The sequence below is a fragment of the Gallus gallus genome, chromosome 2, assembly GCF_016699485.2.
Source record: "Gallus gallus isolate bGalGal1 chromosome 2, bGalGal1.mat.broiler.GRCg7b, whole genome shotgun sequence".
NCBI lineage: Eukaryota > Metazoa > Chordata > Aves > Galliformes > Phasianidae > Gallus > Gallus gallus.
Window position 1 is genome coordinate 50,329,354 of NC_052533.1, and position 23,112 is coordinate 50,352,465.

Consider the following 23,112-nt stretch of genomic DNA (forward strand, 5'->3'; position numbering starts at 1 on the left):
CACTTTAAAGAAGTCCAGCTGTGCTAAAATAAGGAGAGCAGAACCAAGGCCCACATGATCTTTTTAGTTCTGCCTTGAACTTATGTGTTAATCTTTTATGCCTTTATAATATTTTTCAATATATTTCAATATGTTTTCAAGACCAGGGACTGTGCATTTGAGATTACAAATTTGAGAGAGCCAGCAAATGAGTGGGAATCTGTTTTTGAGCCATTAAAATGTGAGAAAGCTTTCCAAATGTTTAGGAGAAGAAGGTGGTCTGTGTATTGAGGAAATGACCTGTATGTGTGAAAAAAGAAGGGTGGATGCTTGTAGCTGAAATTCAATGGGAAGATAAGGAGGGATTTTTAACCTGAGAGCAAAGTCCAGCTCCAATCAGTATTATCATACTGTTGGTATATTTTTAAGGCTAATGTGAGGATTACATTGTTCATGAAAGAGAATGTGTGTCAGAAAGACTTTTAACTCCTTCTACTAAAAATATGTGCCTGTAAAACCAGCAAGGATAATGGGGAATTGTGCTGACACTGTGTCTGTGCACATCTGTGGAAAACCCAGGGTGTATGTACTGCAGAAGCTACATTCCATAAACTGTTCCTAGGATGAGATGAAATGGAAAAGAGCCATGAAATGAAATGGACTATCGAATAGTGACTATGTCAAGTTATGCTGATAACTCTTAATTTACAGAGCCTTACTATCTCTTCTTGTTATGCTATCTCCTACCTACCATTAGCTGCTTGCATCCTTTATCTCCTCAGAGCCACAGGCTGCAAGATTGCAGGTAGCAGCTGTCCCGATGTTGACAGCATGTTGGGTTGGAGCATCCTTTGTCACCAGCACAGGGAGAATAGTAGTATGAAATACGAAGAAACGTCTAGAAAGTTATGTTAACACACTCATATTCTTGACATGTGTAAGAAAAGTTAAGTGACTGAGGATGCTTGAAGAAATATTTACTCGTGCTAAATACTCATGAGATGCTTAAGAGCCACAGAATGGGGGTGGCTACACGTATTTTGATGCTGAGATTGCCCGCTTGGGCACTGACTTCAGAGTGGCATCTGGGGAGGGAGAAAACAAAAACTGCGACTCTGGCAAAATGCTGCAAGGTGCTGAGCACTGCTGTGGGGCAGGCAGAGTGGTGTGACCATCAGTAGCTCTCAGGTTTGTCCTGCTGCCATAGTATGGGGTGTCTGCATGCTGCGTGCTACCCTGCTCATGTTGCCTAGCTGTCACAGCCAGTTAGAGTGACACAAACAGCATGCTGCTTGCTTGCTTCTGCACAATTTTTATTTGATTTGACTGTTTGAGTATTTTGGGGGGTTATTCTTTTGGTATGCAGCAGCTGAGAGCAGGGTGACTGCAGCTCAGCTGTGATTTGAAAGGAAGCATGCTAGGAGGCTGGGCAGCACGAGTGCAGCCTTTGGAATGTCAGCACAACAGTAAAAGGCTGTGGTCCCCTCTGCAGAGGGCAGTGAGCTGAGCTGCTTACTGTCTGAATCTGTGGCCCTGGGCGAATCAGGCCTGGTATATGAAGATAACTTAGCATTTTTCTAATTTCAGAACAAAAGCAAATGCTGTACACTAAGATGTTATGAGTTGGACAGTGGGTTGTGTGGGAGAAAAGGTCAGCCTCAGTGGAGCATCTTGCTTTCTGATCTCTTAGTCGGTGGTGGCCATAACACTGAGATCTGCAGCACAGATGTGAGGAAGAGGCTGCTTCCTTGACCTGCTAGGGAGCTGCACTGCTAGGGACTGGAAACTCTGTAAGGTCACAGTGCTGCTTGCCTCTCTAGGGCTAAACGTCCACAAGTAATTCTGTCCATCCTAAAGTAGCTAGTGGTATAGTAGCTATGAAACAGCAATAAAACTGCAGAGAAGCAAAATATGTTGGGCATGTCACTGACACTATTGTACACAACACCAGGAAACTTCATTTAGAATATTACATACTTCTTTTAATAACTGTTAAAGTTGAATTCAAGCTAGAACAGATGTATGGAAAGTTTAGCAAGGATATTAAAAGATTGCGAAGCCTATCTTATGGGAAGGGACACCAAGAGATTGGCTTGTTTAGTTTAGCAAAATAAAGCTGAGAGAGGACTTGACAGCACTCTATAAATACATCCAGGGCTAAATGCCAGAGAGGGGGAAAAAGCTGTTTAAGCCCAAGAGCAATATTTGCATAAGAACAAGTGGGCATAAACTTGGCGCTGAATAGGTTCAAAACTGAAGGATAGAAACTGCCTGATTTCCAGTATAGTGAGGTCCTGAGAACGCTGTCCAGTGGGACAATAGTTTTTGTGGACCAGGAGAGGGACTGTGCTGCATGGTGCCAGTGCCCACAGAGCACCAGGTGGCATGGCTGTGGCTTCCTTCTGGTCCTTTGTGTTGGTAGAGGGAAGGTCCTGCAGCTGGTGGTGGTCTCCCACCCTCAGAAGAGCCTTCTGCTGAAAATGAAGACACTAGTGTTAAATTATGGCCGTGTTAATAAAGTCCTTGAAGGATCTGGGGAAATTTCCAGCGCCCTTTATGCCTGTGTACAGAATTGTGTTGATGGCCATAATGCCTAACTGACATATCTCTGCGGCTGTCATATCAGTAAGGCTTATCTGGAGAGAAAGGGATATAAAACTGGACTTACAATCATGCAGTCTGAAGGAAGAAAGGTAGCTCTCCTGACTGGAAAAGTCAGAAGTATCTCAAAAGTAGAGTACTGAGAAAAAGGACTTTTCTTAACTTTAAACTGTTTCTTGCTGCTGCTAAAAATTCATACAACCTTTAAATTTGATGTTCATGATTACACATTTCCTTCTATACTGTAGCTAGAATAGCACTATGATGCACATTTGACAGGTAAAGGAACGGAAACATCGAGGGTTTGGGGATCTGTAGGCTGGCGCGATGATTCCAGGACTCCAGGCTCACAGTTTTCAGCCCGGCATGATGCCTGTCACACCTGCTATATTCTGTTACATATTCTTTTCTACACCTTTGGCCATTTGAGCTGAAACTTTCCAGGTACACTCCTCCATTTATCAGTGATATTTTAGGAACTCTTCTCTGCAACTTAACGAATATGTACATGCAGACTTGGTTTTGGACTTCTTCACTGCAAGAACGAGCCGAGGAGAAAAAGCTGAAGGAGGCACAGAAATAGCCTCCAGGGAAGCAGATTGACACGTAGTACTTTGGTAGCTTTGATTTGAGTCAGCTGTAACTGAAATCTGTACATTCTGTGCACAAAGGTACCTTCTGTTCTGAGCATTAAACTGCAAAAAGCATAGCTAAACACAACCTTAAAAAGAGATGATGGTGGTACCAGGGCAGTGATGTGTCAATTATAGTCATTTTCCATGCTGTTTGATTACTTTTCCCTAAATGTTCTCCTAACGTGAAACAGGGAAAGGCAGGGCAGATTTCCTTGTCCTTGGGGTGCTACTGTTTTGCAAACAGAAAAGCAACTCTACTGATGGACAGCAGTGAGAAAAATGTGTGGCACTTCTACTGCTGCTCCAGAAAGCACTGTTCTGACAGCATAAAAAACTTCTGGTACTGACCTCCATCATTAACCTCCCTTCTCGCTTGGTCCTCCACAGCCTGGTGTTAATGAGAAAAGGTAAGATTTTAAAGTTCTTCACAGTTTGGGCAAAATTCTACTTTATGTTGTGACGAAGAAGAGAAAGAACTGAAAAAGTCTATTTTAGTACTTTTAAATGAAAATTGTAACTGGGGAGAAGTATGATTACTTTAACATTTCTGAAAAAATAGTGTCTGATACTTTGGTTTAAATATGACTAGTTAAAAAGAAAAATCAACACAAACTTCTAAAGTATCAAAACAAAACAAAAAGCTCTGAGCAAAATGAGATTACACTGGGGGAGGATCAAACTCATTTGGATGTTGGTGTAAACTTTTAATTTATTCTTTTTTTTTTTTTTTTTTTTAAATTCCAATAGGTATTAATGTCTATTATTTGTCCATCACTACTGCATGCTGACTACACTTTATCTCCTTCAGGGCAAGCCATTTTCTTCCTTGGCACTATAGGTAATTTAGGAATATATTTATCTCTGCATTTACATTACAGCTGACTCCCTGCTTTCTTGGCAGTATCTCTTTAAGTCATATTTTAGCTGTACTGTACTTGGGGGGTGGAGGGAGTTTATTTGTTTATGATTAGAGGAGAAAACTATTTTGGCTTATACTCTCTTCTCTTCCAGAAAAAAAAAAAAAAGAAAAAAGAAAAAAAAAGCCACAGAATCCTTAAATTCTTTCTGACATTAAAAAGCACAGTAAGTTTTATGTTGGTAGGATACAAATATATCTAGTATCCTTTTTCATAGTCATATTGGGCGCCTATGTCTGTTTTAAGGTACATAAATGGCTACAGAAATCTGTTTCCAAAATTAAGGTGTTTTTTTGTTTTCTTGTTTCTTTATATATATACATATATATATATGAAAAGAAAATGAAATGATTTCTGGATTAGCAGATGGCAAATACTTAGCAGGCTATGTGAAATTATTTTTTGTATTAGTCAAGTTTCAGGCGGAATCAGAATCATGTGCCATCTACTTTGGGAAGTGTCTGAAGTCAGGAATAAAGTTAATTTTGGAGGGGGTTTTCTGAGGATGCCCACACCTTCATCACCCCCATTTTCCCATTCTGTAAGTAAACAGAAGCCAGCAGTCTCCAGGTCTGTCAATGCAGCACCCTTCACAAGCCTTGAAATTAATCTTAAATAAAAATAAAAAGTTACTATGCAGGCACAACAAAATCTACTATAAACGAGTCTTAAGTACATAGTTGCATGTCAGACCCAAATGGCTCCAAAAGAGTTGCTCCGGGCCATTGTGTAAGCAATACTCCTTTGAGAAATGTATAAATACATGTAATTCAGTACATAATACACATGTTAAAAAAACTACCTAATTACATATTTTCCCAGGAGAATGAAAAGGCTCCAAAAGAGCTACTCCAGCCTCTCTGGTACACAATATGTGTTTTATAACCTTTCATGAATCTCTTCCATTCTTTTTCCTTTAGGAGGAAAAAAAACAGTAAGGAAATTAAATACAAAACACCTACTGTACATTTAATTTAGAGGACAAAGCGCAATGTTGAAATAACATTAAAGGTGTGACACAAACCAAGGAAAGCCAGGAAATTGAGTGTAAAAGCTGTTACTCCATCCTTAGCTCATGTCATTTGCCTCATGTTTTAGTCCATTGTTATGTAGTGGCAGATTTTAAATTCCATGAGTTAAAATGGGGTTGTGGCCTATCTACATGCATACAGGTACTTATACAAACAACCCTGCTGAGATACCTGACTACTTCCTATGTAATTATTTACAGGAGTATATATGAGGGCTGCTCTAAAAGTAATGCCTCCTATTTTATTATGGTGGCCCACAACACCAGAGGCAGATGTTTGTGGCATATTAGCAGTGGAGGTTGAATCTTCCCATCAGTATTTCCATTATATTTTATTTTTGTGTGACAGATGGCAGCAGAGAAACAGTCAGACCAAATGTTGTCTGACATGGAAGTGTGTATGAAGCAAAGATGGATCGCTGAATTCTTCCATGCAGAAATAATGGCATCCATTCACATTCATTGACACTTGCTGAATGTTTATGGAGACCAAACAGTGGATGAGAGCACAGTGAGGTGCTGGGCACTGCATTTCAGCAGAGGCAACAGTGACAATGAGTCACCTCCACTGGTGCAAATTTTTGCAAGCACAGCGTGCGGGCTCTTGTTCATCTCTGGTGAAAATTCAGAGCTAATTGTGGTGACTGTGTTGAAAAATAGTGTTTACTAGCTGAGAATTTGCTTTATCAAATGGTGTTAGTGTGTTCTTTATATCTGTTGTAGTTTCCATGGAAATAAATAGGAGACATTACTTTCAGAACAACCAACTTATTTACTTTATCTATATAAGATTTGTGAGTGCTATTTGTAAAAATGATAATAATTATACTGTAGGATAGCTCAAGCTGGCCCAGGTAGAAAGATAAGACTGCAGAAGAAAATTCAGTTTTCATTCTTAATAAAATATTCAGTATACTTTTTCTTTTTTCAATAGATAATTCTTCTTCTTCACTGGAATGGAACCAAAGCCTTTCAGAACAGCTTTTACTCCCAGTGGCAAGACAGAAATCTCGTGCTCTAGAAGCACCAAAGGCTGGTGTGTTCATCTGGGATGTCGGACACTCAATGAATTTCTCATTGGCAGAGCAGAGTGGTTCCCAGAAGAGAAATTCTGAGAATCTTTCTTGAGAATGGCCAGGTGGTCAGAATAACTACCTGGCATGTGAAGCCTGTTGTTTGTTATATCTCTGGTCTGAATGAAGAAACCCCACTTAGGCCAGGTCCTGTGTATTCTCCTGAGGTGCTTCCCTGTATGGGAATCTGTGGAGTGAGCCTCTGGTCCATACCAGGAGGACTTCGGCTGAATCCAAAACTGTTGCTCTTCCATATGTTCTTGTAAGGGGACAATTCAGAAAACTGGTAATGTTTGTGAATACCTCTTTTACCCAAATGACCTCTGTCGTCTCTACATTTTTCTCAGATTTTCTACTGCTTTACTGTAGTAGCGTTATACATAACAGCTACAGAAAATGTTATCTTCGATGTTTCTGTTTTTGAAGAAGAACTTCTAAGAGTTTCACCACTGTTTTTTTTCCTAGTGGATCAGATAATAGAACTGCCTTTTTGTTCATGACATTGTGTTTGGATGAGAAGATACGGTGACCAGAAAAAGGAAATTTTACCTCTTAGGAATCATAAAATTGCATGGACTCTCTGGGGAACAAGCTGCTGTGTTAGAAAAGCAATGCAGAAGGTGAGGTAGAAAAACACTTAAAAAAGAGCCAAAAAACGCGCCAACCCTCTGGAACCCTTTCTGGAGAGGGTACCTCTCTGGTACCCCTTCCACTAGTGTGGTCTCCATCTGAAGCTTGGTTTAATGCTGTTTTCTAGGTAAGTGGTGCTGTTGCTTGACTTTAGGATTGGAGATGTCTCTTGTATCTAAACAGCCTCAGAGCATTACATAACTTGTTGTGCAGATAATGGGAGTGCAGATGGTGAAGAAAGAAGGGCAAATAATGTCTCTTCCCCCCACTTTCCTTGATGGATATCCAGTATTTTCATACTAGGTGGCTTCATTTGTCTTGGCATCACCCAGACTTTCTTTCAGGTTAGAGGAATGCTGGCCTGGAAAGCTGATCTTATAGAGAAAGAAGGAAAGTGTCCTTTGTAAAACATAGCAGCCTGGCATGAAGATAAAACATGGTGATAGGTAACTTTGGGTGGGGCTTGCCACTCTGAAGTAACTTCTTGCTGACAGTCTCTTAACCTGTGATATCCATAAACCTAAGGCCCCCTGGGCTGCCTGTGATTCTAATGATGATGATGTGTAGGGGAAAAGCATCTGGCATGACATTCCCAACTAAGGTCTTGCTCCTTCTGTGAAGTCTCCAATTTTCCTTTTGAGAAGGAGCTGGTTCTTCAGATCTGAATCTAAGCACTGGAAGAGTCTAGATCCCAGATACTTGTTCTGACAAGTGTTTCCCTTGAACTAGCAAGGTTATGTTACAGTCTGTAACTGCCTATACCAAATACACCAGGCAAGTTCAAGGTTTGGGCTTTGCCTGGCTCTGACTTTTTAATAATAAATTTATGTGCAAGTGAAAACTAGATACTATATTGGCAGCAGGCAATTTATAACCATAAGATTTTACTTTCATTTCCATAGCAACAGTCTAGGATGCACCTATATATATCTATATCTATCTATCTATATATATATATGAATTGGATTCTGATTTCAGCTCTGCCTATTGAGCCCCAGAATATCCCATTCACTGGCACCAGCATCCTCATTCCATTGATGGATTGGCTAGCAGAAATCTTCATTTGTCTTCCCAACTTCTTATAACATGAAAAAGAACATTGTAAGAATAAAGAAATCAGATTTTAGACCTGAAATTATACTAAGAGGAGTGTAAAACTAGATCTTCAGGGATATAAGTGCATCAGTATGTTGTCACTGGATGAGTTAATGTCTGAATTTATATCACACTGGTTAATCCTTGCTTAATGCTGATGTGCCTATCTTTTCTGCACATAGAATACTACTTGCATATTACTTGCTATTCAGTAAAAAGTGCAGACAACCCTAAAGGTTTCTGTAGGACAGATCAAGTTCATAAATGGGTACACAAGAATAATTAATTTTACCTCACACTATGTAACGTTGTTCTACATTTTAGGGCTAAATCAACAACCTCTGAAATCCTGGCTCCTGTGATAGAAGGCAGGAATTTATGTTCAATTGGGAATGTATCTGATGAACGTCAATGTGCCACTTTTACACTGACTCATCAGAAAAGAACTGCACTTGCAAAAGTCATGTTTTGCTTGTAGGACTGGTAACCAAGTCTTGCAAGACTGCCTTCCGAGATAAATGCTCAATTTTCATTGGGCTAGAGAAGAGGAAAAAGGGTTTGGTGGTCTCCAGCATGGGTCATGAAGGTCCAGATCATTGCATGCTCCCCAGTTTCCTGTGTGATGGCCACTATGTCACTCAAACTCCGTCACTATAAGCCAGTGAAGACTGAAGAGCTAAATGCATCAAGGTGTCCAGCCTGTGAGGGAGTGCTGCACATGAGTACTGTAGGTAAACTGTACAACAGGCTGAAAAATGAATGCAGTGATTTCGTTGGACACAAGGTCTAACCCAAGCAAGTAGAACAAGACTGACGTTATGCAGAAGAAGAGCACCTCCTTGTGTGCTTATTAAGGTCGAGTAATGACAATCAGGATGCCAGCACCTACAGTTTTTATTTGAGTGCAGTAGTGAGATTTATTCCTTCTGATGCTGCTACAGACTATGGAACAGCACCTTTTGTCAAATGGCTTGCTCTCTTAGAAAGAAAAACCTAATTCATAATTTATGGATCTTGAGTGGCTTAAAGAGAGCAGTGTGGAAGGTAAATTTAGTTAAGTCTCTCATATAAATAATCAAAGCAGCAATGTTGTTACGAAACATGATTGGGAACCACCAGGTTTCTTTGATGTCTCCATATGTTACAGAAACAAGGGAGCATGTTTATTTTGCAAAGAATTAGGTGTTCTCTGCATTTTTAGGTTTTATTTTCCATCTTGCTGTCAGGCTTTCTTCACAGTTCCTCAGCATTTCTCCTGCTGGCCCATTTTAATTTCACAGTTTAGATAACAGGGCTAGAAGCTGGATAAATTGCTACTCAAGTTCTTTCATTTTTAAGATGCTGAATAGTAACTTTGAAAGGGCAAAATCCTTGAAACTGTACCATCTGATAGGTGTCTGGCTGGCTTCAGCCACCTCTGAAGTATTAACTGTGTCCTGTGCAAACATTTGTCCTCTTGTCAAACCCTTCTAAATATCTTGTTCCCTCCTTTATCTTTCTTAGATTATCACTACCCTTTAATTCTTGGCTGCAATAGCTTAGATTTAGAAGAGAGCAGAAGGTTTCTTCCAGCCAGCTTATGTTTTCCTTGCTTAGTTCACATTCCCTGTTCCTGCTCTCCTGACATACCTAGGTTTTCCTGGGGGATTGCTTTTGGGGTTCCTTTGGAGTAAGCCAGCAGGGGAATGGGACAGCTTTTCACCTGGAATAAAGTAGTGCTGTAGCATTTGTGTCAGTAACCATAGTTGAACCACACAACTTTATTTTGGCAGAAGATTGAGTCTTCTCCAGCATAGTAAAACACATACACCTCTTTGAATCCAAATGCATGTTAACCTTGAAGTTTAAATTTTTCTTTTTGCAGTGAGAGCTCAAATTTTTGCTAAGAGGAGTTCAGAACTGTTCTACCCTGCACATACTTTTGAGTGAGTGTGATACCGTGTACCAAAACTCAGAAGAGTTTACAAGAAATGTTTATGGTAACTTTAGTTCCCCATTAGTTCCAGTCATGCAATGGCGATTTTGTTTTTTTGTCCCTTTAAAAGCATTCTTCCTCCTGACTGCATTCCAAGGTAGGTGTGAGATAACTCACTAAATCACCATCTAATTTATAACTTTGACAGTCATTCTGTGAGTCATGTCTTTATTATTGCAGAAATGCAACCCACAAACATTTTTTTTCCTTAAAGCTTCAGTTTGTTTGGTCCCAAAGAAAGCTTTGATGCCATGTTACCCAACAGACACTTAAGGGCCATGATTCCACCCAGGGCTTCAGCTCATGAACTCTATGCCTGAATTTTAAAGATTATTATTTATCTATTTTTATTCCTCTCCTTTCGCTAATATTGCTTCATCTTCCCCTTTCCCTTTTGTGTAGATGTACTTTCTGTGTGTGCTGTTTTGTTGCTTGCAGCCTAAGCTTTTAGGTCACCTTGGAATTGAAGTGTCTCAACCCTATCCTCGAGCTGTGCTTTTTCTTTTAACCATTGTTCATCCAGTATTCAACAGAGATAAATGGCATGAACATGATCAGTAAGAGTGCATTAGAAATTGCTACCTCCTCCTTTATTCCTCTCGTCAAAAACAATGGTATTTGTAACCAGAGACAGCCTTATGCAACACACAAACATCTCAAGTATGGTAAATGATTTCCAATTGTTCCATGTGTCTAAGTAATTCCTGGTCCCCCACTTCTGATATCTTTTGCAATTTTTATTAAAACAATTGCTTACTTTTTTTCTACTAGTGCCTGGATGTTTTTGTGTGAACTGTGGATGTTTTTTCTATCCTGAAATTTTTGCAGCCTAGATAACAATTTACATGTAAGAATACGTACTAAAATTGGGGGAGGGGATATATGAGAAGTTGTATCCCAAAGAGAAAAAAAGTGTATTTGTTCTATACATTTCCAATCAGCAAAACTGGGTGGGTTGTTGCATGGCAACAGCTTTCTGATCTTCAATATTTTTTTGATTAGTGAAAAACTTTGAGATTTGTTGAGCAAGTATGAGTCATGCCTTTGAGATATCATATTTAAGACTTTGGGTGGATGTTTGCAGTCTGCCTGGAAGACTTTAGAGCATCTCTGGCAGGTCAGATTGCAGTCTTAGGTCTGGAGCTATGTTTTCAAGAACTGAACTTATAAGTAACACTGAAGTCCTTGCTGTATCTGAGGCACCTGGAAGCAGTGCGTTTTTTAGAATAGGTCTTCATATCTCCTTGTTCAGCATTTAAGAACAAACAAACCATAAAAACAACAGTCAGAGGCAACTACAAATACTATTCATTCTTAAGATTCTTAGACCATATATGAATGCTCTCATTCTCAATAGAAATTGCATATCAATGCAATATCTTTCTCCTGATTTTTCATCTTACACCATGCATTGCTTTTTTTCTTTGAGTTGTCCACTTCAGTTTAGAAAAGGTGTATCAGAAGTCTTATAAGGATAGGCTCTTTTTCTGTCCAACATAAGGTAGTTCCTTGGAGACTTGTGCCCTTACTTGGGCACCTGACCTGACTTGCTTTTGAATAATTCCTGACTCTACACCACAGTGTGATGGCAGCTTCACTCTGGTATGTTTCAGCATCATGTGCTAAGCTCCATATTTTGCTGCCTGTGGTTAACCCAATTGTTCCATGTGCTGAGCAGTTGACATCAATCTTTCTGTCACAGTCCACATCTGTCGAAGTTTGGCCTTCAGAAGTATTGCTTAGAGTACTGGAAGGAAAATGCCAGTGGTCACAGTGTGGAAAGGCAGGAAAAATAAGAGCCCTGTTGAATGCATGGGTACTGCAGTATGTATAGCTAGTGCATATGGAACGGAAGGGAAATCTGGATCAGGAAGCCTGAATAGTATTGCTATAAGAAAAACTGCAGCCTATGCTTGCTGAGGAAGGTGAATGAAATGGGCTACACTCAAATGTATAGAAGAAAGCTTTTTGACTGTTGAGAAGTCTCGTCTTGGAAACCATTGACTATTACATAAGAGGTACCATCCCTGCCATTATTCTGCCAAAAAATTCTTCAAGCAGAAGTGTTCATGAAGGAGTCTGCAAAACAGAGGAAGGAAAACCTTCAGGAACAGAATTATCTTTTATGGCCCAAATAGGTGTTGGTGATGGATTCCTCTGGCTGCCTCATTGATAAGATACTGAAAAGCCAGGGCATTTTGTGCAAAAATGTCAGCATGATGAGTGAAAACACGTCACCAAGTCTGCAGATCCTGAAATGAGAAAATGCCAGAAGAAACATGCAGGTCTTATTTCCTCAGCTGTTATCATGAGAGATCACAATCCTGTTGAGCAGTAAAGCAACGCTGCTTTTTAAAACAAGCCACAAATTAAGTGACCAGAGACAAGAGGTTTGAGCTGCTGCAGTGTTTTTTGTTTGTTTGTTTGTTTGTTTGTTTGTTTTTGTCTTTTTAAAGTGACTAATTGACCCTTGGCAGTATACACCTTTGGGAATCTGGTGTGATGCACATCCACGGAGTCTGATTTTTTTCAGAAGGTGTTGAACACTTCCCCCTCTTCCACTGAAGCCATACCTCGGGTTGTGTAAAAGGAACAGAAGGTCTGTGGGGATTTCCTCTGAAGCTAGTATGCAAACAGCAGTCGGAGGACTCCAGCTCTTAAAAGTATAGAGAACCTTAAATAGATGGGCTGGGATAACTGGGGGGGAAAGAGACATCTGTTGAGTTGTTGAAAAGACATATGCTCCTAGCACTTCCTTTGTCATGCTTTTTGGAAATCTTTTCTCTCTGAGTTTATTGCTAATATTTAATTTAAAACCAGATTTGGATTGTTGACAAAATTATGACTTGTAAACGGACACTTCCCCCCCCACCCCCATCCCCCTACCCCCCAGCACAACCTGAACAGTTCTTTCTCCTCCTGCTGCTCCCAGCACACTCACCATGGCCTCCCAGCCGTGGTTCAGGCCTTGGCCTTGCCTGGCGTTGGTGGGAGATAGTGTTCTGAAAGCTGGCAGCTCCGTGCTCCTACTGCTGCCCTCCAGGCTGGTGATCACGTTTGCAATGAATGGAAAACCTGACTTTATTTGTGTGTGTGTGTTTGTGTTTGAGCACTTAATGACATTTCAAGGCATCCGACAAAAGTCTAATTCCTTGGATTGGTTTCGTCAAATAATAAAATGACTTGACATAAGTATAATTGAAAGCAGATGTGGAAATATGGAATTTTAGCAGTCACTCTGCCCCCCTTCCCTCCTTTTCTCTTAGCTTTCATTCATGCCAGAAATATTTTCATTTTTGTTTCCTACTTCCTCTCCACAGAACAAAGCCTAGGGAGGATGAGTTCTGGGGCAGAGAACCAAAGGGTATTCATTTCACATTTTCTCATCTCCTTGTGAAGTTTCCACCTTTTCTGAGTTCATTTTCCATTATGAAGGATTTTCAGATACATCTCCTCCTTTCCACTATTTTAGAACTCATCCTCTAGATGAACTTTGTTATATAATCGTTTCTCTCTACGGTGGCTGTTTACAGCTATTGCATGAATCTGAAGCTGTAGGTTACACGCTGGGCTCTGTGGAGCAGACGTTATGTTTTTCTCTTTTCCCCTTGGTTGGGTTGAATAAGTGTTAAGCAGAAGAAATAGTAAAGATGCAGGCTTGAACACGTATGTAAACACAACTGTGGTCAAAAGGCTGAAGGGCTATTTCCCAGAGTTTCACTCTGTAAAATACAATGCCTTTACAGCCAGCTCTACAGGCTGAAGGGAATAGGCTAAAAACAGCTGATAATACTTTTGCTATTATCACTGGTACTTAAATGGCAGATATGAGTTTTTCAGTGGAACAACCCTTCCCAGTATGTCAAATCAGTGGAACTGGAAAAAATAAGGGCTCAGACTCTCAACAGTGAACATTTATTTCCCTAAATCTTCAGCCATACCAGTATCAAAGCATCATTCCTATCACTGCTTTGGAAAGAAACAAATCTTGAAAGAAAGAAAGAAAGAAGGAAAGAAGGAAGGAAAGAAGGAAAGAAGGAAAGAAGGAAAGAAGGAAAGAAGGAAAGAAGGAAAGAAGGAAAGAAGGAAAGAAAGAAAGAAAGAAAGAAAGAAAGAGAACTATTATTGATTTGATTTCACTGTCTTTTGTTTAAGAGCGTTGTGTATTTCAAAAGAGTCAGATACTCTGTTCCCATCCCAGTGGGATTCAAACATAGTATCCTGTCAAAATCCCAGCCTAAAACTTTGAGATCTTTCAGCCCCAAGAAGTTTGTCTGTTTTCCCCATGACTTCCAAGTCTTTTGACCATTACAAAAATATTTAAGGGAGCTCTTGAAATCTCTGTTATTTATGGTTCCATAATTTCCATGCAAATAGGTGGACAGTTAATGAAGAAGAGGGGTGCTTTACTGCCACTGCTAATGCAGAAGGTGCAAGCACACAAGGTATTGCTGTCTGAGCTTGTCCTTTCTCACAATCCAGTCAATTCCATGTAAGTCTCAGATCAACCAGAAATGAGGGTTCACTCTTTCAGCTGCCTGTGATACCACTGATTCCATGCTACAGCATGTTTGGCTTTCAGTTCTGAGAGGGTTGGGCTATGTGTTACGATGGACTCCAGTCTGTTTTTTTATTCTAGATACTAGTTCTATTGTTTCTTCACCTACAGTAGGCAAACCTAGTTTCCAAGAGCGCTGAGCTTGCAGCGCTCCAGCTGCAGGCACCAGATAATTCAAAGGTCTTTAGAAATTAGACCCCATTTTTGAATTGTGACAGTAATACAATGATCTATTTAAAAGCAGTATATGTGTCTGAGGCAGTATAGTCTCCATAGAGAGCTGGAAGCAAAAGCATGCTTGGTAAGTTTAATCTGGTGCTCAGTTCAGTATATTCATTTCAAGAAAGGAGGTATTTCAATGAACATCTTGCATATCTTAAAAGAACAGCATGATTCTATGCTAAGTGTTCATTTTGTTTTTAATTAGTAGTAGTATCTTCTTAGAACAGAAATAGAAATTTCTGACCTAATGGATTTATTGCTATCAATTCAGGTAGGTTGCATACTGTCCTTTCTGGAGCCTAACAGGAAGATCTTATTCATATTTCTTCACGATATTGTAAACAGATATGTAAATACTTGCAAAGCTAAAGATTCCTCTTACCTGTATAATCACAGTTCATCTTGGGATTAGTCTGGAGAAACAAAGGTTTGAAGCACACATCTCTGATTCATCTGCCAAGTATGTTGGTAAAGCCATCCATTTGTTGTGAAATTCTTCTGGTTACGTGGTTCAGCTTGTACATGCAGTTTCTTCATCTGCACACACACTTATCAGATTTGTGTGGACAAGACAGATGTTTGCACAGTCTTTATGGAGAGTTCATCTGTATGTTTTCATTATTGCTATGATCAAAATGTCAAGATTGTCAATCAACTTTTCACTTGTACACACTGTTCCAGAGTTTGACAACATTATCAGTGGGGGCATATAATCATCTGCACTGTCATGTTTTGTTTTCTGTAAGCTTCTGTGTTGTGTAGACCTTAGGTACATCTTCTTCAGTGCACATCTGTTAAATATGTAAAAGTCAAGTATGTGGCCGTGTTCTCTACACTGTGTTTTCTAATTCAGACTCCCAGACTAAACCTGTAACAACAAGCTGTTTTCTGTCTCCTTATAGAACAAAAAACACTATTCGCTGCAAATACATTTGTTTGTCTTTACTGAAGGTGGTAAACTTGTGGCCAAGGTGAGAATTATCTCACTGTTGAAAGAACTCTACAAATTCAAAACTCTCATGATGTGTGTTTTAGATGGAATGACAAATGGAAAAAATTCAATGAGCTTAAACACTTGGTAGATCCTCATGTAATGCTGGTTCTTCTTCAGATAACATGAAGGTACAGTAATGTATCCCAAAATTTTATATGCTGTGACCCAAGTTGTCAGTTTTGACCTGAAATATGAAGTAGTTTTCAGAACTCCATATAGCATGAAAGTGTGTTATTTCAGTTTGTCCCTCCAGGTCTGAACTCTTCCATCCCAGATTCATCCTTCTGTACTAATATTTTGTATTAGGAGGGATACCTTGTGCGTATCTCCTCCTCACTCCCCTTCTCCAGCCTCCTCCACTGCCCTTGCACTCAGATCACTAATCATATTTCCATAAAAAGTATGTACTCTGTTCATTTATTCTGCTACCCATGTCCCACAGCCTGTTTTCCAAGACCTACATTTGTGTCCAGCACCTTCCACTTCCTTCCTACAATTGGAAAGCAAGATGTTTGTGGGGAGATGCCATAGTAAGCTCTATTGGGAAGATGGAATGGAAAATTATGAGGGTGTGATACTGTTGTTTCAGAAAGTGTTAATGAATGTTGTCAGCCAAACCTTTGACTTAAGAGAGCATGGTGGGAGCAACAAGCAAATGATGAAGGCTCACTGTGTTCCCCATTACTGTCATTCTCGTTTTCCTTGGCTCGGAGCATCTGGCATAGTCTCCAACACTTTTAACTGAGGAAATGCAGCATTCCCATGCTGTTGTGTGACAGACAAACAGATGAACCTACAAAGAAATGCCATGAAGTTGAGTGTGTGAGTTCACAAGCTCAGTCAATTATTCACAACTAGAAAAATAATGTTACATAAATGGTCAAGATTTTTTGAGGTGACTAATTGTTTTGGATGTCTTATTCTTCAGATGATCCATTAAAAATACCTTAAAAGGGCTTGTGTTTCAGCATGCGGATTCCCAGAGCCCTCTAAAAATTGAGGGTCCTTATAAATGCTTCATGATGAACACCCAGAAAACCCAGAAATGATCAAAATCACTTTTCATTCAGAAGTGTTACCCATAAAGTTATGCATTGAGGCATTATTTTCTGGTTTATATCCGTCTGTGAATCCTACTTGCATGTTTGTATACAGACTCTAAATAAATGTTAACAGCATTTTTTATAAGTTATGTTGTAGGTGGAAGCACTTTGCTAGAAGCAGAAACAGTGGTCTAAAAGTTTGGAAGGGAGGCCCAGGAAGAGTTCATTGGTTAGGTCTTGAATGTGGAGCTGTTTACTAACCACACACAAAGTATGTCAAGAGGGAATAGGGCATTGCAGCATCACTCTCCAGCACTGCTAGTGTCTGAAGCATGGGAAAAGTACATATAAAAATGTCCAAATAAACTGGAGAAGCTGAGTAGTGGCAGGCTCTTTTAGGCTGTTTTAGGGTCACTATAGGATGGAGACTGCCTGGGGCAAACAGGAGTTTGGTGGGCACTGTTGCAAAGAGGTCACAGCAGCATGCTGGGATGAGGCTGGAGGAAAGCAGCAGAAAGGTCACGTAGTCCATCCAGCTAAACAGTCCTGGTGGGTGGCAGTCTGAAATAATTCCTGAGCTATTAATTAGGAAGATGCTTCTTCCAGGTTCCGGCTGAAGTCATAAGACATGCCAAGGCAAGGAGCCAAAAGATCAAAAGGACACTAATTTTTTTTTTTCCTTTTAAACCATTCTGTGGAGAGAGGAAAGAGAGTGCTGTTGAGGGCCAGTTCACACAGGACATACTGATGGAGCTTGAGCTTGGCTTTTCTGTAGGATGTAAAGAAGCAGAATCTGTCTGGCCCTGCTTCTGTCCTTTAGTGCAGCGATTTAGTGTAGAGATTAATGATTTTTTTTTTAACTTGGCCTTACCTTTTATCTTAACTTCTTCTGTAAAATTGCTACTACTTATACCGTCTTTTGGTCCCTGTGTTAGGGTTACACATAGCCTTTTCAAACCAACCTACTGAAATTACCTTTATTAACAATATTTCACAAGCCCTTCAAAAGGAATATTGCAAGTCTTGGTTCTGGGCAGATTTTCTAGTTAAGCATAAATAAACCCACCACGCTGCAGCTTGTGACTTGCATTTAACGTCACAAGAAAAGCCAAAGCAACAATGCCTAATGGTAAAGTACAGGGGAGAAGCATGTACATCACTTACCAGCAGACTAGACAGGTCAGATTCCATACTGCACATAATAGCACAGCCCATGGAGTCTTGTTTCCCATTTACTTTTCTCTGAATGACTCTTTCTCACTCCCCTTCATTCCATGAGTCCACTGTTTGCATCTTCTGATGTTTGGGAAGGGTATCTGCTGCAGCCTTTCCCACAATGGCTATGCATGCCTATTTTCACTCAGCCTGCACCTACTATTCTGACAGATTTGGCCACAAATGAACAGGAAATTCAAAACTGATTGGGGAGAAAATGATAGGAGAAAAGGACTGGATGGCAGTATGATGTGTCTTAAATACTCATTTTTAAGGACACTTGATTAAAGCAGGGTAAGTCTGGGGAACTGAAAATACCATGGAATTGATTTTTGCAAGAGGAGCCTGGTAGGAAAGACACCAAAGACTAAATTTGCATTGTGTCACATGGATTCACTACATTTTTCCCACTACAAAATGCAAACTAGACATTGAACATGAATGTAGAGGCTGGTCACTTCTTACAGTGAAAAAGAACGCCAGAATTTTGCAACCCAAACAGGAAACACAATGGTAGGTCCTACTTGTATAAAATCTTTCTTCTTCTTCCATTTGTCTTGTGGTTGTGAAAGGGAAACCCCCTGTTTTAGTGGAATGTTTTTGTGGGGTCCAGAGTGAGATTCCAATAGGGGCTCTGTTGCAATCTTAAACTTGGAGCAGCTGTTATCCCTCCTTAACAACGTCAGTGCCATTAATTTGATAAAGCCAGTAAAAGTTCTAGCAACCTTCATGGAACTCACAAAGGCATTTGGTGGGAACAAATTTTTTTTGAGCACTATTTCTTTTAAGTGTCATTGTGCTTCCCCCCCCCCCCCCCCCCCCAGACTTAATTGTGGAGGCTAAAAGAATAGATTTTCAGTATACCACATCTGAAATTTTTGTGCCTCTTTCTGATTGTATATTCATTTCTATACATATTAAGGAGAATGATTTTACTATTATTATTATTATTATTGAAAAATTCAATATCTTCTTTATGGTTCTTCTTTCACCTTAAGCAGGGAAGAAATGAGAGAATAAATAGAGAAAAAGGCAAACATCTACATTATTTCATGACATTTCTACCAGTGAAAATGCACTAACATCTCAGAGGAAGTGGAATGTTTTAAAACCATGCAAAGACCATCAAAGTGCATGTTTTCTCATAATTCTCAGTCGTAGAACTGAAACTGGGGCTCCTAAATAACTTCTTTTCATTAATTCACAAAGGTTTAACTAGTCTTTTTCACATGAAATCACATTTTAGTATTTGATTTAACCCCTGTCACCATCAAAAGTTTCTTGAAATTTACACATAATTGGCCATTGTCAATTTAAAATTGTCATCCTTTTCTCTACATCATTAAAAACATCTTTGGTGTTTGATCCAGCCATTTATTGTATGCTTTACAACCTTAAGCAACAAATCTAAGTTCTGCTCCAATGATTTCCTTCTGGTCATGATGGTTAGCTGACAACATTTCATTTAGAAATTAATCATATTCTCTTATTGTTGAAGCTTTTATAAAAATGAAACTAAATCAAAATTAAAGACAGGTGTACACCCTTTATTGAGTTTAGAGAGAGCATGTTATTAATTTTCCATTCCTCATAAAATGCTGCCTTAGAAGGTAGCTGAGTGTGAGAAAGTTATAGCATCACTGTCTAAAATTATAATAATTGGCAAGCAAGAGGGATTCTGTAGCTCCTGAGACCGTGAAGAGGAGCAACCGTTCCTTTTCTATTACTCAACTCCTGAGGGCTGCACATTTCTAACATACAAAAAAAAAAAAAATTCCCTCCCACAGCTATAACACTGCAGAGTGTCTACCAAAGCTTAGAGGACAGTACTCAAAAAATGACCAGGAAAAGAGAACACATTTGGAGTCACTCTATTTCACAGGTGTGGGCTTAAGAACATGTTGTCTGTAATTTCCAGGTTCATGCACTGTAGCTTTGTTACAAAGCTTAAACTTGATCCTCATTGACAGCTACAAGACAGAAAAGTATGTTGGGGCAGGAAATACTTGGAGAAATAGCAATAGACAAGAAAGAAATCTTCTCACAGCAAAAGTTGGAGGAAATACGTGTTTTGAATTAAAATGTTAACCTTGAGAATAAAGTCATTACATTGTGGTGTTGTCACATGAGGCATCATCACAAATGCATGTCACTGTGTAATCAAAAAGTGATCCTGCATGGTCTTTGTGGAGACTGCAAATCTGGATACAGAAACAGGAAAAAGTCTGACAAAGATGGGCTGAACAGTGGTGGTAGCCTACTGCAAATTCCACACCAAGCACACACTTTTGACCTAAAGGAAGTTTAACATTTACGAAGAGACACAGTGGAGCCTGAAGAGTGAAAATGATTCCTTAAAATTAGTATTCCTGTGCACTGGGGCAGACAGTAATCTTCAAATCCTTAATTTGCCTTCAGTTGCAAGCACAGTTATACAACGCAGGGTCCAGCATTGTGCAGAGATTCTTTTGTGATACTGTTTATTCTCCAGCCTAAGACCTTTGATGGAGTAATGGATTTCAAGAAGACATCTCTGCCACTAAGGTCATGATGTGGCTTGCTTTGCCACGAATTCCTTGCCTACATGGCAAGGAAGAATAGAACCCACCCCATTGGGGGCTATTTCCAGAGCTAGTTGAAAGCATTTGGTTGTTCCTTGAATTGCCTTTCTCTGCCTGTCTTGAAAGAGGCAATTCTCTTGATGCAAAGTAAAATTGTCATGCTATTATGTGATTCTTAGCAGAGGGACCAATGCTGGTGCATTTGAGATCAGATATTGGATAGCCGTGTAGCATATTTCACAGTCAAAACCATCCGAGCACATGTGAATACTTTGTGGATCTGCGTTCTTGATGAAGGCTGGACTGCCTCTTACACTGTGGGAGAAGTACAGCCAGTGCAAGACAAAGGCCAGATCCCAAGGCCACTTCCCCTGCTAATCTGTAGCTGAGTTTTGCTCTCCCACTTATTAAAAGGGAATAAAACCACAATATTTAAGGAAAAAGAAAGTAATTTCTTTGGTACTGTTTCTGTCTGTTCCTCTGAACTGTAAATTCTCCTTTAAACACAGGATACTGGATCTGATAGTGAATACACTGCATACCTTCTTATGAATGATTTGTAGTCTCTTTTTTGCATAAATCAATATTTTTACCAGTCTGCTGTGGCTTTCTGTTAGCTGTTTGGGTGGCATTTTATATGCTCTTGCATTTTTTGGTTATTGAAAGATAGAAGGTTTTGATTCTGATTTTATTACCTTGAGAAGCAGGGAGAGGGATGGAGTATGCTTAACTGGTTATTTCAGAGTCTTTTCGGAGAGAGGAGTAGGTGAGCAGGTGAGCCAGAGCCTCACCTATCCCAATGTGTGGTGGTGAGCAGCGGGTATTTTGACAAAAAGATAAGAACAGGGCAGCTTTCCCATTACATCCCTCTGACTTCTGACAAATTTTAGGAATGAGCTGAAGAATGTTCCTGAACCACTATGTTTAATAGCTAATGGCTTTTGGTTAGAGAAATCCGATCCTCCCTTTGGTCAGTAATATGCACTGAATAATATCTTCAGATTGCTGCCAGCCATGTTTTCCATGAATCTTTGAAAGTCTGTGGAAATTTGTTGGGCTCATTTTTCAGTTTCTTGTTATTCAGATCAAGAGATCCATTCCAGCTTGGGCCATCTAAGGATTTGACCTTTGGATTCCTGTCTGTCTGTGTTAGAGTGCCTGCTACCACTGCTGTCCTAGCATTTTGCCACTGCCTTGGTTGCAAGGGGCTGAGTAACATCATGATCTGTACGACTGGCAACAAGCCTGTCTGGCAAAATTTAGAGAAGGGAGGGAGGCCCCTTGGGATTGAAAAAGCTTTATAAAAGGCTTTATATTAGTTGTTAGGCGTGTGTATATATATGTCTGTATATTTGGGAAACAATTTTACAAAATTTTACATTCTCATATACATGCTATGTTTTTCTTTTGGCCTTGGTTCATGATAGGGAAAAAAGCTTTTGTTCTGAAGGGGTTTTCTCAGTCATAAACTGTGCATTTAGCTACTGAACTTGCCCAGATTTTGTTACTGTTTTCCTTCCAAGTATACAACACAGTGTCAGATCAGACATTCTACAGTGTATTACAAGTCTTCCTTTTAGCTTTGCATAAACAGAACCGATAAATATTGTCAATCAGAGTTACTATTTTTTAACTGCATATGTTGAAGTTGTGGTCATGAAAAGTGTAAGCCCTGGCAGTTTTGTAGCTCCCTTTGCTGACACTTAACGTTTTGTGATTTTCTTTTTAATTTCTTTGAACTATAAATAGAGGAAACGTACCGCAATGCTTTATTCGTGATGACAGAATATACAACAGTCCATATGCCTGTGTTTTGGCTCAGAATTGGACAGATAGATGTTTGTAGTTTTTTCATGTGCTATTGATGATTCAAGGGTTAGATAAATTTACTGTAGTGGGAGGTATTGGCAGAAGTAATACTTGTATAAACATGATCCTTTTAGTTATAAAATAAAAACTACCACTAAATCATTTTACTCCCAGTTGCACATGTCCAGAAGTTCTTTCTCATTCCGTAGGACAAAGTTTGGTAAATCCCTCCTGATATGAGTTGCTTCCAGAGACAGTTTAAACTGTGGATAATTCTGTTGGATTTTGTTAGGAAATGGTTTGGCAACACAAGTTAAAAATAGTACATTTACATCCTTGTTCTTGGTGTCAAGAATTACAGTGGAGATAATGCGTTGCAAAGAAATTAACTTTTGGGTTCATATATGAAGATCGTAAATAAGACATTCAAAAAAAATCTGATACATGGTATACGTCCATGTGTGTCCACATAGAGTGAATAAACCTGTAGGTATTAGATGTTCATTATTAATGCTAAGGCTGCTGATTCATTTCCAGTTGCAGTTTTCTGCCTGGGAGCTTTTTTACAGTGCAATGCAAAAAAATAAAAAAAAATAAGAAATAAAAATAAAAATATCATCTCTCTCTTTCTCTTTTTTTCTTTCAATCCAGATGGTCAGTGTTTTAGAAGCTTCATTCTATGAACTGTGGTTAATAACATCACTATAGCACCACATCTATATGGAAGGGACAGCACTGTTGTTTTATGCAGTTTTAGTTAACGGTCTTCAAATTC

The 23,112-nt window shown here is 39.4% G+C and overlaps 1 protein-coding gene and 1 long non-coding RNA gene across 4 annotated transcripts in view; both read left to right on the forward strand.

Moving 5' to 3' along the window:
• Window positions 1-23,112, forward strand: part of SUGCT (succinyl-CoA:glutarate-CoA transferase) — a 429,352-nt gene that overhangs the window by 347,130 nt on the left and 59,110 nt on the right. The window lies entirely within an intron of this gene.
• Window positions 23-22,953, forward strand: LOC112531736. The gene is made up of 2 exons (XR_003073665.3): window positions 23-4,298; window positions 6,097-22,953. It is a non-coding gene; the product is annotated as an uncharacterized LOC112531736 (long non-coding RNA).